Raw genomic sequence first — 16,392 nt, 5'->3', positions numbered from 1 at the left:
TTTCCTTAGTATCTGCCTATGATTTCCTACCTGTCCTATTAAGCCCAGCTCAGATTCCCTAAGAAACATTTTGCTATTTTTCTCTACTTCTTTTCTTTATTTTTAAATTTTAATTCCAGTATAGTTAACATAGTGTTCTATTAGTTTCAGGTGTGCAATATAGTGATTCAACAATTTTATACATTACTCACTGCTCATCACAATAAGTGTACTCTTGGGGCACCTGGGTGGCTCAGTCGGTTAAGCGTCCGACTTCAGCTCAGGTCACGATCTCACGGTCTGTGAGTTCAAGCCCCGCATCGGGCTCTGTGCTGACAGCTCAGAGCCTGGAGCCCGTTTCAGATTCTGTGTCTCCCTCTCTCTGCCCCTCCCTGCTCATGCTCTGTCTCTCTCTGTCTCAAAAATAAATAAAAACATTTAAAAAATAAATAAAAAAAAAGTGTACTCTTAATCCCTTTCACTTGTTTCACCCATCCCCCAACTCACCCCCCATCTGATAACCATCAGTGTTCTCTAGAGTTAAGAGTCTGTTCTTTGGTTGTCTCTTTTTTTCCTTGTTCATTTGTTTTAATTCTTAAATTCCACATATTAATTAAATCATATGGTATTTGTCTTTCTCACTTATTTCACTTAGCATTATACCTTCTAGATCCATCCATGCCACTGTATATGGTAAGATTGCATTCTTCTTTATGGCTGAGTAATATTCCATTATGTACGTCTTTGTGTGTGTGTGTATGTATGTATATACACAACTTTATTCATCTATTGATGGATACGTGGGTTACTCTCATACCCTGGCTATTGTAAATAATGCTGCAATAAACATAGAGGCACATATAACTTTTCAAGTTAGTGTTTTCATTTTCTTTGGGTTACTATCCAGTAGTACAATTACTGTATCATATGGTAACTCTATTTTTTATTTTTTGAGGAACTTCAGTAGTGTTTTTCAGTATGGCTGTACTGGTTTGCATTCCCCTGCAACAGTGCATGAGGGTTCCTTTTTCTCCACATCTTCACCCACACTTGCTGTTTCTTGTGTTTTGATTTTAGCCATAGTGACAGGTGTGAGGTGACAGCTCATTGTGCTTTTGATTTGCATTTCCCGGATGATGACTGATGATGAGCATCTTTTCATGAGTCTGTTGGCCATCTGGATGTCTCCTTTGAAAAAGTGTGTATTCGTGTCTTCTGCCCATTCTTTAATCAGATTATTTGGGGGTTTTTTTTGCTGTTGAGTTTTATAAGTTCTTTACATATTTTGGATACTAAACAGATATGTCATTTGCAAATATCTTCCCCCATGCAGTAGGTTGTCTTTTAATTTTGTTGATGATTTCCTTTGCTGTGCAGCTTTTTATTTTGATGTAGTCCCAAAAGTTTATTTTTCTTTTGTTTCCCTTGCCACAGGAGACATATCCAGAAAAAGTTGCTGTGGCCAATGTCAAAGCAGTGACTGTCTGCGCTCTCTCCTAGGATTGTTATGGTTTCAGGTCTCACACTTAGGTGTAATCCATTTTGAGTATACTCTTGCATGCAGTATAAGAAAGTTGTGCAGTTTCGTTCTTTTGCATGGAGCTGTCCAATTTTCCCAACACCATTTGTTGAAGAGACTGTCTTTTTCCCATTTCATGCTCTTGCCTCCTCTGTCAAAGATTAATTGACCATATAATCATAGGTTTATTTCTGGGCTCTCTATTTTGTTCTACTCATCTATTCATCATTTTTGTGCTGGTAGCATACTGTTTTGATGACTACACCTTTGTAATATAACTTAAGTCCAGAATTGAGATGCCTCTAGCTTTTTCTTTTTCAGGATTGCTTTGGTTATTCAGGATCTCTTGTGAATCCATACAAATTTAGGATTATTTGTTCTAGTTCTGTGAAAAATGCTGTTGGTATTTTGATAGAGATTACATTAAATCTGTAGATTGTATTTTCCTCTACTTCTGACTAGAGTCAGAGTAAATCTCTCCCTACCACAAAGTCCATGTACTATTATTAGAGTACTTGTCACTTTCTTCTGGGAATGTGAGCTACCGAGGACAAGAACTCGTGTCTTAGTTATCTTTGAATCCTTCACAGTGTAGCACTGGTCTTATACATTGCTGTGCTCTAAACATTTGTGTCCCTGCAAAAATCTGTATGTTGAAATCCTAATCTCTAAGGTGATGGTGTTAGGTGATGGGGCCTTTGGGAACTGACTGGATCGTGAAAGTAGAATCCTCATAAATGGGATTAAGTTCTGATTAATTAATTAAAAGAGACACAAGAGAGCTTCCTTGTTGTGTGAAGATACAATGAGAAGTCTATAACCTAGAAAGGGGCCCTCAGCCAACAGTGCTGGAGCCCTGACCTCAGGCTTTAGCCTCTAGAACTGTGAGACAGAAGTTTCTGTTGTTTATAAGACACCAAGTCTATGGCATTTTGTCATAGCTGCAGGAACTGACTAAGATATACTGTAGGTGCTTTCTGTTAGAGCAATCTTTCTTTTTGCCAGCTGAATCTTTTTCTCTATGTAGTCACTAATTTCCAAAGACCCTCCAGATCCGGCTCTCTCCAGCTCCCAGTTCTCATGCCCATAACACACATTTTTCACTCTCTTTGCAGTCTTTTTAGAGGAGACACCAAGAGGATTGTTACTGAAGAAAAACACTTAACTGTAGGTACCAATAACCCCATAAAATAAAAATGACCTTTAAAAATTAATTAACAAGTATTGATCCATCCCTACCTCCTGCTGTCCATTAATTGGCCATGTTCCTTGAGTGAAAAGAAGATTTTTCAGTGGTCTTAGCAAAGGATAGAGTTTGGCCCTCTGGAATCTCTACCCCTGCTGTTACTAATTATCTTACCCTGGGCAAATTACTTGTTCCAGGGTGGCCCTGCCTGTGAATGTGGTTTGCATTATCAACACACATCATGCAGGATATTTTGAGACTAATTGTGGAGATGTCTGTGACCTGGAAAGGTGAGGCATAATTTCTGGGGAAGAAGCCCTGTAGTTTACCCTTAGGAGAAGTCATTCAAACATCTGCCTTCTTCCCCGGGTCTGAAAACAGGGGTTATGGTTGGATTCCAAGGGAGGTGAGGATTTCTGTCCATTAGGAGTTAAATGGAGACTAGCAACTCACTTCACAGGTCATATTCCAGCCATCAAAGTTTAATTACTATCAAACCCTGTTGGCTCAGGTCCTAACCATATTAGTGAAGCCATGATGAAAGTTCCAAGGGCTCCCATTACCAAACCCCACCTTCCAGAGATAAAAAGACACTGCATGGCACCAGGGAAAAGGTCAAAACATATCTACTTGAGATTACAACTTTTTTTTTTAAATGAAAATGTTGATGATCAGGACATATGATTCTGTTTTAAGGAAGTCAATATGCAGACACAGTAGATGAATCTGAAGAACTCTGCCCTTCACTCTGAGGCTGGTCCAGTTGCTATGGCAACATACAACTAGTTTTCTTAGGTTGTTTTGCAGCCTGATTTTCTTTAGACTAAAGATTCCCTTGATATGTTTGCACTGTGTATAGTTAAGACTAAAAAACCCAGTAGTTGCAAAACATAGATTTCTTACCTAGAAATTACTGGTTTGGTGGGGAAATGTGTGATGATTTTCAGCCATACCTACAAGGGAATTTCTGAAATCATGGGTTCATATGCAACACAAAGTAGTGATGGGCATACAGTTATTATTAGCCAGTGTCTCCCTTTTTCTGTATCTTTTCCTCATTTCAGGATTTCCACATAAGGTTTTGCTGTTGTTGTTCGGGGGGTTGAGCGGCTGGGTGGCTGGTGCTAACTGCTGCTCTGCATTGAACTCCCCATTTGCTAAATGTGGGGCACGGGGGTGCTGAGAATGGACTTGGACCAAGTGGAATTACAGAGAATTAGAGAAAAGTTGTTGAAGCCTCAGGCAGCTCCCTGCAAAAAGAGAGCAATTACTGCCCTCATCTTCTTTTCGTAATAACTTCAGAGCACCCCTGAGAAGCTACAGAACTGCTCAGAGATCCCCACGGGAAAGGTACCTGGTGTTTTTGTTCTATGACTGAATTCCTAAAGGGAGAGGGAAGAAGTGGTTAAGGACTTGAACTGTAATTACAACCTTCAGTGTTTATCCTGGCGCCTGAAAGGTAAGAGCAATCCCTGGTGCTAAAGGACAGAAATAATCTAGGATTTTAAAGGACATAAGGATCACCTGTTAGGCTCAGCTAGTTGATTGAACAGTGGGATCAGTCCAGATGGCATCTACTTAAGGGTGCATCGCTGGGCAGCTCAAATGAATCTAATAACCCTGAAGGAAAGAATGAGTCCTCCCTCAGCAATCTGATGGACATTGTTGTCCATCAGCTCCCCACCCCTCCTCCCCAACACCTAGGGGCTAGGAACAATGTGTTCTGTTTTGAGATGGAACCAGAACCTAATTTAAAGATTGCCATGCCTCCATCTAGCCTTGCCTTGTCACATTATTTATCTGGAGTAAATATGATTGGGAGTGCTTTTAAAGAACTGCCAACGCAGCACTTGAGTTGCTCCTCACAAAAGTCATCAGCTGTTTCTGGGACCTAGGATGTTGAGGGAACTGGGACATTGCAAACATTCAGTGGGAACCCAGGAAGGAGAAAGTTCCGGAAAAAGGACATGCTATAGGTCGTCAGTGTTGCTCTGGCCCCTGTTTTCTCTGGCCGCCTGACCTGATGGTTGAGGCCAACCAACAGGGAATTGGGTTCACCCCGCCCATCCCCGCTGAAGTTGCTTCCTTGCAAGGGTCAAGTGCACAGATGCAGAGGTGAGGTGGCCTTGGGAAGGGAGGAGAACTGGGTGGAGGGCCATTAAATGTTGACTCACTTAGGCTTACCCAGACTTCCTCCCTTTTTCCACATTCTAAAACAATTTTGGTGAACTTAAGTAAACTGTGCATACTGCTAAGTTTTCCTACTTCCTTTTGGGTTATTATCACAGACCTAGACCAGCTCCAGTATATGAAACTCCTCTCCCTCTAAAACTTGCAGGCATAGAGTCACAGGGGCAAATGTACCCACAAATAGTCCAGTTTCTATATTTTCTGGGCAGAATTCTGGTAGAGGCGCCCTGCTTATGCATTCTTCAGCACCTCCCTCAGTACTCATTTCCCTTAAATGCTCAGCTAAATTTTTGCATGTAAATTTCCATTTCTTGGCTGTTTCACATGCTGGTTTTTAAAATGTCTCCTGTGCTTCTGCCTTCCTTTGCTATGTTTTATGCATCTTCAGTAGCACCTGTACCTACCACAAGGCTACCATTACAAAGAACATTAAAACAAGTGCTTTCGAAACACTCAACAACATTAATGGGACTCCTGAAAGAAAGAGACACATTCCCTTCACTGCCTGCTTGTGTCTATGAGTTTCCTGCCAGCCTTTATCCAAATGCACGTATAATTAGCTACGACACCACTTTGCATCACACTCTTTTACATTTTCCACCTAACATCACATTACATGTTTTCTGTTATTACACAGTCTTTGGACTTAATATTTAGTGACTACATAATATTCCATCAACAAAATAGAACATAATGTATTCGGTATCTTGGTAGATATTTTTATTATTTCCATTTTTCCTCTAACTGTTTTTGAAATTTAAAAAACAGTTGTATTGAAACAATTCATGTCACATATAATTCACCCATATAAAGCACACGATGAAGGGGCGCCTGGGTGGCTCAGTCGGTTGAGCATCCGACTCTTGATTTCAGTTCAGGTCAGGAGCCCAGGGTCGTGGAATTGAGCCCCATTTCAGGCTCTGTGCTGAGTGTAGAGCTTGCTTAAGATTTTCTCTCTCTGTGTCTCTGTCTCTGTCTCTGTCTCTCTCTCTCTCCCCTCCCCCTCTCCTCTGCTTTTGCTCACTCTCTCTCTAAAATAAAATTAAAAATTAAAAAAAAATAGTAAGTGAACAATTCAACATTTTTTAGTTTACTCACAGTATTGTACAGCCATCACCACAATGTGATTTTAAAATATTTTTGTCCCCTGTCAGAAGAAACCCATTATCTACTAGCAGTCATTCAGCATCTCTCCAGCGGCTCTCCTCCCTGTCTCAGGCTCCAGGCAACCACTAGTCTACTTTCTGTCTATATTTTTGCCTATTCTGTACATTTTATATAAGTGGAATCATATAATATGTGGTCTTTCATTTAGCATATTTTCAAAGTTCATCCTACTGTTGTAGCATGTATCACTAATTCATCCTTTTTCATTGTGAAAAATATTCCACTGAATGGATATACCACGTTTTATTTATCTACTCATCCATTTGAGTTGTTCCCACTTTGTGGATATTAATAAGGCATCCATGAATATTCATGTCCAATGGATGGGATGTATGTTTTCATTTCTCTTGACTATACACATAGGGGTGGGAATGCTAGATCATAATTTAGCTGTATGTTCCACCTTCTGAGGAACAACCAAACTATTTTTTCCTATAATTAACACGCAAGTATACTCTTTTTTTCTTTTGAATCATTTCTTCAGAACATATTTCAAGGAGTAGGGCTCCTGTGCCAAAGATATGGACCTTTTTTATGGCTTTTATTCTATACCATCCAATTATTGTTTTTCAAAAGGATTAAACTGGTTGACACAGCTAAAATTCATATTTGTCATATATGTACACATGTACATATACACACAACTCTTTTTTTATATATAGCAAACTTATGAGAAAGATGTCACAATTAACTACATATTTATAGATGAAGACACTAAAGCCCACGGGGGTTAGTAACTCAGTGTCAGATGACCAACCAAAGCAGTACAACGCCCCTTTTATGGGCTTCATTACTTCAAGTGTCTGTACCCAGTATGTCCCTGGTTTCAATGAGTAATTGCTGACTATGTCTCTATACTGTAATTTCTTCAGATTGTGTCACAGTGAAACAATAAGCATGGAGTCAGAGGCACGAGCTCAAATTCTGGCCCCATAACTCGCTAGCTTTGAGATCTTGAGTAAGAGCTGCTGAATCACGATAAGCCTCAGTTTCCCCAAATATAAAACAAGATGATACCTACACCATAGGCTCGCCTAGAGGATTTAAATTAGAATTTGGCTCACCCAAACAAAAAAAAATGCATAAAAAATGTTAATATTATTCTTTCATGTGAGTAACAAATGTTCTATTTTATTCTTCCTTGATGCCCTCTTCAGAGTGAAATATCACATACCTATGAATCTCTATTATGGTTTAATAGATTTCCTCCCCTTTGTCAGTCAATAAATTATCCTCTGAGTACTATAACTTAGCTCTGTGCTAAGTTTATAAGAATTTTTGTATAGAAATGTTAATAACTAATACAAAGGCTTATAAAGTTTTCAATAAAAATTTTAACAATTATAGATTATAATAATTGTAAAAGCTACAGATACAATAGGAAAGCTACAGAAGTTTATTAAATAACTTTATATAGATAAATTTATTTTTTATCTTTAAAAAATATTCAAAAGTTGGGGTGCCTGGGTGGCTCAGTCAGTTTAATGTTTGATTCTTGATTTCAGCTCCAATCATGATCTCATGGCCGTGAGATTGAGCCTTTTCATTGGGCTCTGCACTGAGTTTGGAGCCTGCTTGAGATTCTCTCTCTCTCTCTCTCTCTCTCTCTCTCTCTCTCTCCCCCTCCCTCCCTCCCTCTACCCCTCTCCACTGTTCATGCTGTCTCTTTCTAAAATAAATTAAAAAATAAAAAATATTCAAAAGTTTACATTGTAAATCATAATTATAAATTTATTTAAAATAATTTATTTAAAATAAATTATTTTAAACATATTAAACATTTAAATATATTTAAAATAAACTATTTTATTTAAATATATTTAAAATAAACTATTTTATTTACATATATTTAAATAGTTTATTTAAAATAAATATAAATTTATTTAAAATTAAATAAAATATAATTTAATTTAATATAAAATTAAAATAAATTTTTTAAAAGTAATCAATTATGAGTTAATAAAATAAGCATAGGCTCATAAAAGTAAATGCTTATAAAACAAATATATGTCTAGCTCTAGGGACCTAGTAAATAAGATAATAATGATATAATGGAAAGGGCCCTGGCCTCCTATTGTGAAGATTTGAATTTGAGAACAGCTGTGACACTTACTTGATGTGTGACCTGTCTGGGATTTTATTACTTCAGCAATAAAAAGTATAGCATATAATTTGTATTTTCTTAAAAGACGATCAAAATAAAGCAAGATATTTGAAAACAATCAGCACCACCAAAGAATTATACATCTCTTTGGAATGTCAAAACCAAGACGTGATAGTTACACCACACAATGGTCTATTCACTTGTATGATATGAACCCTAAATTCTCTAGCAGTTCAGAAAAGATAGGAAGGAAAATGAAAATGAGAGGTCATCTATGTCAACATGAGAAAACATCACATAGAAAAAATTGATCTCCCAGTTCCCATATGTCACTTCATATGTCATATGTTCCCATATGGTCAATTTCATACCCAAAATGATCCCAAATGTTTGCGCCCTGCGAGATCCAAATCTAAGGTGATCACAATGGAGCTTTCAACAGGAGGGAGGGAGGAAGCCAGGGATGCTGTAACCTGCATCTTTGCAGATGAGGGCTGCTTAGAGACTGGCAGTCAATTTGGGGAAAGCTATCAACGGGTAAGAGGCATCTTCTGGGCTAAATTGTGTCCTCCCAAAATTCATATGTTGAAATCCTAACTCCCAGTACTTCACAATGTGATTGTGTTTGGAGTTAGGGTCTTTAAAGGGGTGATTTAATATTTAAAATATGTCCTTAGGGTCCCAATCCAAATGACTCTGGTCCTTATAAGAAGGGATTTATACATACACATATATAGAAGGAAGATCGCGTGAAGTCACAGGGAAAAGGCGGCCATCTACAAGCCAAGGACAAAAGTCTCAGAAGAAACCAACTCTTCTGACACCTTGAACTCAAACTTCTACCCTCCAGAACTATGAGAAAATAAATTGTTTAAGCCACCTAGTCTGTGATACTCGGTTATGGTAGCTGTGAATAATTAACACAAGCCATCTTAGCAAGAAAGATAGTATCAGGGGAAGAGCTTTTAGGGCAGAAACCTTTTGGGGACTTTTAGGTAGTCAGTGTAGGAAAGGTTCCCAAATGAATTGGAGAAAGGGTGCTTCAGCGACTGGTGATAAAGCAGATACAGAGTTTGAATGGGTGATGTTCTGTACATCAGTACTGAGCAGGCCCTGAGGATACTCAGGCAAATTAGAGGCTGTCTGGGGCGCCCGGGTGGCTTGGTCGGTTAAGCATCCGACTTCGGCTCAGGTCATGATCTCACGGTCCGTGAGTTCGAGCCCTGCGTTGGGCTCTGTGCTGACAGCTCAGAGCCTGGAGCCTATTTCAGATTCTGTGTCTCCCTCTCTCTCTGCTCCTCCCCTGTTCATGCTCTGTCTCTCTCTGTCTCAAAAATTAATAAACGTTAAAAAAAATTTAAAAAAAAAGCAAATTAGAGGCTGTCTTACCCTCAAGGAGCTCACCCAAGTCCAGGGGGCAAGAGAGGATCCAAAAGGAGCAGTGCATATTAAGGATTGAGGAGGAAGAGCAACCAGCCCAGCCAGGAGAGCAGTTCCTGTGACCTGGAGGCTTCTAAGAGGAGCTGGTGCAGGAGTGGAGCACAAGAGATCAAAGCAAAGTTAGGAAGACAAAGAAGTGGTGTGGGGCACAGAGGGGCTGGAGGGGGCTGGGGATTTGAAACATGGTTTACAGTGTTTCAGGAAGAGGAAATATCATGAGGGCAAGAGGTATGGAGTAAAAAGAAATGTTGACTTTTTATGTGAGCCACAAATAATTTGAAGCTGTTAGATCTTACAGGGTAAGGCAGAGGTGGTGAGAGATGGCACAGGAAAGGTAGGCGGGAAGCCCAGGATTCTTTCATAACAATGTTTGAATGGATTCCTTGGCTGGCAGACAGGAGCGCGAATGTGAGAGGGGAAAAGACTGTAACTACTCAAGCTGCCGTTGGAACAAATCCGGAAAGATGGGCTAATGCCTGAAAATCTGGACTAGCCAAGTCGCAGCAGGGCCACACAAATGGAGAGACTTAAGAAAGGGGTTGCAATTAAAATCATGAGAACTTAAACATTGCTTGAAAGTGGAGGTTGAGCTGGCAACAATTACTTGTTCTATTCCGGGGTTCTAGGGAGTAAGGAAGTAGAGGCAAGGAATACAGACTCTTGCTAGGGTTCCAAGAAGAGGGGAGGACGTGGTAAGGGTGCAGGTCAGGCATGTGGGGGGACCGTGGGTTTGCATCAGGGTGCTCCTTGGGCACCAAAAGGTGCAGAGAGCACTCGCTACTTTGGAGTTCTGATTTTTTAAATGTATCATTATGTGATGGCAATTTTGTACTACATTTTGGCTCCAACCTGTCTTCCTGTCTCAACTTGAACTTTCTTGGGCAGCCAAAATTGTCTTCTCTCTCCCATGCAAACACTTGGCTTAGTCATTCCCCAGTTCTTTCTCACACCTTCGCCTCCCCTTCTCACAGACACTGGCTCTACCATCTACTAGTTGTGGAAACCCAGGCAAGTTGCTTCACCTTTCCAAACTTTATACTTCCTCCCACAGGAAATGAAGATAATGATAATGCCCACTGCAACAAGTTCATTGTGTGGATTAAATGACAACAACAACAACAACAACAACAACAACAACAACAACAACAAACACAGGGTTTCAAGGAGGCACAAGGAAAGATGCTCTAATCCAGTCCTGATGGTGGAGACGGGTGAGGTTCAGGGAAATCAAGAAATCTTCACACGAGTGGTAAACTCACTTCTACCTACTTTCACTCATGAACAACTCTTCCTTGGACTTCTGGAGGATTCTCCACTGTTCCTCTCCTCAGATCTGCTCTCCACACTATACCTGAGAGACTGAGAAGTCTTTTTAAGAATAATGGAATTATGACCCTCCTGCTCTACTGCCTTTCCCCTTAAATCTAACACTCCAGAGGTTTCCTCCTGCTCTCAGATAAAAACTAAAATTTATCTTGGCCTACAAGACCCTCCCTGGTCAAACCTCTTTCTGCCTCACCTGGCTCATATTGCACCATTTTCCTCCCTTTGGTGTTTTGAGTGACAGGTTCTCTTCTGCCATAGGACCTTGGCTTATGCTCTTCTCTCCTCTGGAAAAACTTTCCCCCCATGCCTGCATCCCACTCAGCCTCCTCACTTCACTTTCCAAGTCACTCCAATTCTCCCTTCAGTGTCAGCTCAGCTGTCATTTCCACGGGTTCTATTTCCCTCCTTCTGTGTTCTCATCCCACACAGCATTTCTCCTTGGCAGCTCTTATCAGAGCTGTTCTTGATTTGGGCACTTTTTGTACCTGTATTTGTAGGACTTTTAATAAGAAAGCACATATTATTTGGGTTCTAGGTAGTGTTTTCACCATAAACATATTTGCTGTAGATTCCTTACCGTAAATATTTTCACCACATAACTCATTTGCCACAAGGCAATTTTGCCCTAAGAGATAAAAAGATAACTGGTTGAAGGTTAGTTTGATTTCTCCATGGACACAGTAAACCCTTTTGCATATTATATAAAACTTAGCCTTGGGGTGCCTGGGTGGCTCAGTTGGTTGAGGATTCGACTCTTGATTTTGGCTCAGGTCATGATCCCAGAGTCATAGGATCAAGTCCCATGTCAGGCTCTGTGCTGAGCATGGACCCTACTTAAGATTCTCTCCCTCTCTCCCTCTGCCCCTCTCCCCTGTTCACATGTATGATCTCTCTCTCTCTCTCTCTCTCTCTCTCTCTCTCTCTCTCTGTCTCTCTAAGATAAATAGATAGATAGATAAAAAAATATTTTTCATTAAAAAAAAATCTTAGCCCTGATAATGGTTATACAGTGGTGCAGAATTTTGAACCCACATTTCTGATAGAACTTAGGAATGTCTACCAGTAGACATGTGACAATATGCCAAGAACACATAACAGTGTAGACGGGTTTCACAACACAATACAAAGCTTAGTTACAAATATATATTCCAGTGTTTGGAAACTGATACCTCTCTTAATGAATGAAGAAATTTCAGTGAAAAAAGAAAAAGCAAGATGCTAAAGGAGACAAAGGAATAAATAAGCAAAAAAACCCCCACAAATGCATAAAACTATGACCAAAAGACTTTGAAGGTAAGCATTTAGGTACAATCTGCAAAATAAAATCAGTTATTTGTGTAATATTGCCATAAAACTATATACATTTTACATGTATTCAAATATTTCATATTTTACAATAAAATCTTTTCAATTTTATTACTCATTTTTCATGTTTCATTATGTTCTTTTGAATGAAGGTCCTTTTCATTTTTCATGATTTTATCTTTTATACCAAAATTATCTTATGGCCAATTAGTTATGCAGTGAAAATGCCTGTGATGAATATACTTGTGGGAAGGTGCTTATAGCAAAAATACTGAATATGTATTATTTGTCTCCACTCCCCATAATTCTTAAGTTCCCCCCGGGTCAGGGTTTCTCTATTTTTATCCATCACTGTGTCTCCAAACTCTAACACAGCACCTGACATACCATAGGCACTTAACAAATACACATCGGGTAAATAAATGAATAGGTAAATGAACGAATGGCTGAATTCCTAAGACGCTTCTTAAACAAGAGAACAGGCAAAGAAAACAGGGTAGAGTTTTCTAAGCAGTAGGTTAACACACATATAGGAGGGATGAGAGAGCAAAGGTATTTAAATAACTGCAAATTGTCTGAAGGGACACAGGTTATCATGGAAGCTGGAGAGGACGGCAGGGTCAAACGTTTAAGGATGATGATTATCATGAAGATATGAAAGATCCAGCAAAATATTTTAGGCAAGGAGCACCTAGATCGGCCATGTGCTCTACAAAAATCACTGTGGTGTCATGGTGAAGAACATATTAGAGTGTGAGGCTGAAGGCCCAGAGTTCAGGCAGGATCCTGGGAACTAAAATAGGCAGTGACATTTCAGGATATAGAGAAGAAAACTGGATTCAAAAGAATCAGTCTATTGTCCTCATGACAGCTAACTGTTGAACAATATTCAAGGGTTTTTTTTTTTAATTTACTTATTTTGAGAGAGAGAGAGCACAAGAGAACAGGGTGAGGGGAGAGAGAGAGAGAGAGAGAGAGAGAGAGAGAGAGAGAGAGAGAATCCCAAGCAGGTTCCATGCTGTCAGCACAGAGCCCCACACGGGGCTCGATCTCAGGAACCACGAGATCATCATCTGAGCCCAAATCAAGAGTCAGATGCCTAACTGACTCAGTCACCCAGGTGCCCTGTTTTGTTTTGTTTTCTTTTGTTTTTAATATTACTTGGTTCTTTGCCTGTGCCTAGTAAATGCCCTCACTCCATCTTGTAAATATATCCAGATAATGAGTATTATATTTTTGTGTTCCCAAATGAGAGTGGAGGTGTCTCTAGAGCATGGGTAGGAAATGGGAAAAAGAAGTCATCTATCAAAGGTATAAAAACCTGCTCATTAATTAGGGATATCAATTAACTTTAACCTTTAAACCAACTTAACTTTTAAACTAAGGTGTGCTTTTTGTTCCACAGCAAAGGAACAAAATGTGTACAGGTGATGTGAATAAATCAGCAAGATATAAGTAAATTATGGTAGATATCCTCTGGCTGACATTTTGGCAACAAATCACCTTCACTATAGTTCCACTATAACATTCAGAGCCAGCTCCATGGGTATAGGAGCCAGCTCTACCTATACACAGAACTCAGTGCTCACAAGAACCCTGTGCTTGGCATAATGCTCTGTTGTTGCCATCTTAAAATTCTCAATAATTTTATCATGAAACTTCATTTTGTAAGTGAAATCCGATGGGATGATGGTTGGAGGATACACACGTATAGAGGAAATACACACAGTACGTATGACTGCTGCTGCTTGTCATCTTATTTGCATACGGTGTCAGCAATGTCTCATGAGCATAAAATGCCAGTGGAACCACAACGGGTGGCATTTGAGAGAGACTTAGTGCAAGTACAAGGTGTAAGTGCGTTATGTCTACACATGAGTAAACAGAGACACTAAGAGCCCCATCAGACCATGCTTTCCATTTGGACTTGAACTTGCCTATTGAAGGCAATAGTGCTTTAAGAAACATGAACAACTAAGGAACCTAATCATATTTATTCTCCCGTAAGCCAGCCACTTAGGCTAAAAAATGATCATATAGAAAGAAAGGAAAAGATGGGGCAATCCACAATTCTTTTTCCTTATAGTCTTTCTTGATTCCTCCATAAACCAAAAGTAGAAAGTGTTGGTATAGTATGTGTGTGTCAAGAGGTGGAATAAAAACGCTTGAGTTAACTGTGCAGTATGTCCATTGTTCTGGCAAGAATGAAATACATGTGCTTACGCAAGCCAGTAAGTATTGTTTAATTTCAGTGGGTCTGCATAAAAGTTAAATGCTCTTATATTTACATTTAAAGTTAGCATTGCAATCTGTATATATAAGTGATAAAATTCATACTAATAATTTGATTTAATATTTCTTTACGTGGAATGACAACAGCAAATAAAAAACACCATGACGAGACAGAGACTTCAGAAGAAAGGACAACACTATATATGTTAGTACATTTAATGGCATTAGTTTCACCTGTTTTTTGAACCAAGGGTCCTGCATTTGCATTTGGCTGAGGGCCCTGCAGTTAATGAAGCCAGGAACCCTCCTAAAATTCTAAGCACGGCCAGGTACTAAGGTAGCATTGCCATGTACTAAAAGTAGCGGCAAGATAATCACCAATCTTGTTGGTAAGCAGTTAAAAAAGAGCTAACAAAATTCAACTGTATTTTAAAAACTCGTTTGTCTATACAAACTGCCACAGTGTGCATGGCATGATAGGTGAAACCTATGCTTTCAGGCAAATTTATCTTGATATGATGTGAGAAGACTACGACAAATTGTACTTGATACATTCCAGCACTTTTCCCAAATCAGGAGCTCACGTAAAATACAAGTGACAAAGGCAGTCAAACTGGATTCTGGAATCACTAAAAATGATCTGTCTGAAAATGTATGAGCTTCATCTGGTCCAGGCACCTCTAAATGCCCTTTAACAACAGGTTCAGGCTAAGTTTTGGATTCTGAAACAATACAGACAAAATTTCTGTTTTCAAAGATCCAATCAATTGATATTAGTACAAATTTTATGCAATGCAAAAAATAAAAAATGAAAATACCCATGCATCCTTTACACTCCAACACAACTTCTAAGGAAAAAGGAAATAAGCCTTTATTCTCACGCTTTCAAGCTTTTTTCGGTTCCCTAAGCAGATGTATTTTGACTGTACTCATATCTTTCTTACAGTGACTCTTGGATTCATTTTTCAGATCTGGACATGGTAAAGTGAAAGATGTCTTAATCGATCTTCCCTCCTTGAAGCTAAATGATTGTTCAGAGTTAGTCTAACATTTTAAGAAGTGAGCATAGCAATAACATTTCCAAATAACATAGCCCTTAACTAGTCATCCTAAAATTTCCTTATGCTACTAGAAATTAAGTGAGGTCAGATGGCAGTTCACAAATGGAGCCATAACCCATGGACACAGTCTTCCCAGAAAGCAGACAGACAGTGCAATTTCAAGTACAAAGGTGAAGGATGCTCCACCCACTGGTTATCTGCACCTGAGATTTCTTTTGTACGGAAAAGACATTCATTCTGTAATTAATTATTGGCAAAAAGGCCTAGTGTGTAAAATTCCCTGGGAAAGATGGCATGTGGGTTCTAATTCACAATAAGGGGAAAATGACCAAAGGAGAATAAGATCAGGTTTTGATAGGAAATAGAGCAAAGAAGAACAACCAAGAGCTGCATTTGTGGGGGCAGGTACAGTGGGTACCTAACACTGCATCTGTCCCATCACTGGGTTTTTGGGTTCCCTGGTTGAATGTTCTATTCGGCAACAATTTACAATTTTTTAATGTTTATTTTTGAGAGAGAGACAGAGAGAGACAGAAAGACAGAGAGCAAGTTGGGGGAGGGGCAGAGAGAGAGCAAGACACAGAATCAGAAGCAGGCTCCAGGCTCTGAGCTGTCACCACAGAGCCCGACATGGGGCCTGAATTCATGATCCATGAGATCATGACCTGAGTTGAAGTCAGACCAGGTGCCCCTATTCTACAGTGATTTATAAGTCCAAAGCAGCCCTCTCCATTCTAATAGGGCAAGAAAAAAAATACCTAAAAATATTTTCCACGTTGCAGAGTCTACACCATGTACTTTATATCATTTTAGATATTTACATGTGATTATGGCTATACTTCTCAGGGAACAGGAATGGCATTTTATGGAAGCAGTTATTGAC

At 39.4% G+C, this 16,392-nt stretch overlaps 1 protein-coding gene across 4 annotated transcripts in view; it reads right to left on the bottom strand.

The window, feature by feature from the left end:
- RASGEF1B (RasGEF domain family member 1B) overlaps window positions 1–16,392 on the bottom strand; it is a 569,745-nt gene that overhangs the window by 161,045 nt on the left and 392,308 nt on the right. The gene's annotated exons all lie outside the window — the stretch shown is intronic.

The sequence above is a fragment of the Panthera pardus genome, unplaced genomic scaffold (assembly GCF_024362965.1).
Source record: "Panthera pardus isolate Hobbes unplaced genomic scaffold, ASM2436296v1 HiC_scaffold_13, whole genome shotgun sequence".
Lineage (NCBI taxonomy): Eukaryota > Metazoa > Chordata > Mammalia > Carnivora > Felidae > Panthera > Panthera pardus.
This window is presented reverse-complemented; position numbering and strand designations above follow the sequence as displayed.